This window comes from Aplysia californica, unplaced genomic scaffold, assembly GCF_000002075.1.
Source record: "Aplysia californica isolate F4 #8 unplaced genomic scaffold, AplCal3.0 scaffold00136, whole genome shotgun sequence".
Lineage (NCBI taxonomy): Eukaryota > Metazoa > Mollusca > Gastropoda > Aplysiida > Aplysiidae > Aplysia > Aplysia californica.
In genome coordinates, this window is record NW_004797406.1 from 1,037,667 (window position 1) to 1,039,793 (window position 2,127).

The following is a 2,127-nucleotide window of genomic DNA, read 5'->3' on the forward strand; positions in this document are numbered from 1 at the left end:
TCTCTCTCTCTCTCTCTCTCTCTCTCTCTGCGTTTGTGCCTTAGGGCTTGTGTACACATAAATGTAATAATCATACACAGTACATTATACAAACATATTATATATAATGATATGTGCACATAAAAAACTGCTCATACGTACGTTTCTTTTTATTTCTATTAAACATATCTTAAAATAAAATTTAAAACATAATGCACCATGTCTCTATGCCACAAGACCACTGAAGTTCAAATTACCTTATTCATAACGTCTTACCTAGTCACTGATTGCAAGCAGTCATGCCGTCTGTAATTTGCTGAGTCATCGTAATATAGCAATTATATTATTGTCCTGTAACTGGAGCCCGAGGGTGCGAGAGAGAGAGAGAGAGAGAGAGAGAGAGAGGAGGAGGAGGATAGAGAGAGTTGAAGGTCCTTGGGAAGTCAAACTATGAACGCTGCTCACTACAAAAAGAAACAATACACCTATGCATGACTCAGCGAGTTTCACACGCACGTGTTCAGTCAGTACCTTTTTCAAATTATACTCCCTTTTTCCTACCCCAGAACTGACACTGGCCCAACCCCCTCCCCCGCTCTCTCTCTCTCTCTCTCTCTCTCTCTCTCTCTCTCTCTCTCACTCTCTCTCTCACTCTCTCTCTCTTTCACTCAGACATTCACTCTCTTTCACTCTCTCTTTCTCTCTTTCTCTCTCTTTCTCTCTTTCTCTCTCTCTCTCTCTCTCTCTCTCTCTCTGTGTGTCTCTCTCTATCTATCTATCTGTCTATATATCTATCTATCTATCTATTTATCTATCTATCTATCTACCTATCTATCTTTCTATTGATCGATCGATCAAACTTTCTATTTATTTATCTCGTCCATGTATATTCTCCATCCCTCAATTCCACTTTTCTCAGAAATATTCTTTTTTCAAACGTATTTACCCTCTGCGCGGAAAAAATTACGGCATTTAAGATACCCCCCCCCCCCCAATCCCCAACCTCAATTTTATCACATTCGAGTCCTTGGAGCAAAATAAATTAAATTTTAAAATAAGTTTATTCTAGAATTGTCTGGATTTACATAGAGACAAAATAGTAACAAGAAAATGGAAAATAGATAAATCAAACTTTAATGAAACTTGATGAAGAAAAACAAGAGCATGAATGGTATTTTCAGAATTTGTTGACAGAAGAACATTTGTATTAGCTTGGAGACCATTACAATTTGAAGGTGTAAGTATAATATATATCTAAAAATTGTATTTTTAGAAATTAAAATGTATCACGCTTTCGCGTAGGTGGAAAGTGTTTTATGGATTTTATAGTGGCTGTAAAGAAAGCGTATTATTTATTGTAAAGAGAAGAAAATGAAGGTAACAGACTTCAGAAATATTTTCTAAAATGTTAGAATTGCCTGCCAATAGTGGTTATGCTTTTTTGCTAGCCATAATATATATTTTTACAACACACGAGACGGAACAAAACACATTTCGTCAATGAAATTGTGATAATATCTGGAAAAACAGCTACGTATGAAACAGAACACTTTTAGGAACAGAACTGAAAAACACTAGAGATATTCTAACAAGAATATTATAAAGATATAAGATTGTTTAATTTCGGCAGCGCCATATCTGGAAAGTTTAACTGAAAAAGAATTTAGATTCGAATTAACCTTTAGGTTCGAAAGATAGGATTTACAGGTGGGTATTGGGAGAAAGAAAAGAGGGTCGAAGAGAGAGTGTGAAGTGTGTAAAATATGAACCTGTTCCAAGATGAACAATTTATTTTTTAATTTCTTACGTGCTATTGTCCTATTAGTGTTTGACGATAATTAGAGATTAAATCATAATACCTCCTCCCCATACAAAGTATAAACATAATATATTTGTCATCTGGTTTTTTGTTTTTTGGGGGGGGTTTTCCTTCTCAAAATGAACGTTTTATGAAAAGAACGCTTGTAATGTTTGAAGAATACGCAATCAATCTCCTGAAATGTCTGAACTATGTTATATGTTTCTATGGAACTGTTCTTGGGAGATTGAAGGGTTTAGTTTGTGCTGGGAGGCTGTATAGTAAACATAATCAAGCCTGATCTCCTTCTTTCTCTCCTCTCTCCCTCCCCACCCCCCCTCTCTCTCTCT

At 35.7% G+C, this 2,127-nt stretch overlaps 1 protein-coding gene across 1 annotated transcript in view; it reads left to right on the forward strand.

Annotated features, from left to right (window-relative positions):
* Positions 1-2,127, forward strand: part of LOC101860564 — an 8,395-nt gene that overhangs the window by 2,024 nt on the left and 4,244 nt on the right. The gene's annotated exons all lie outside the window — the stretch shown is intronic.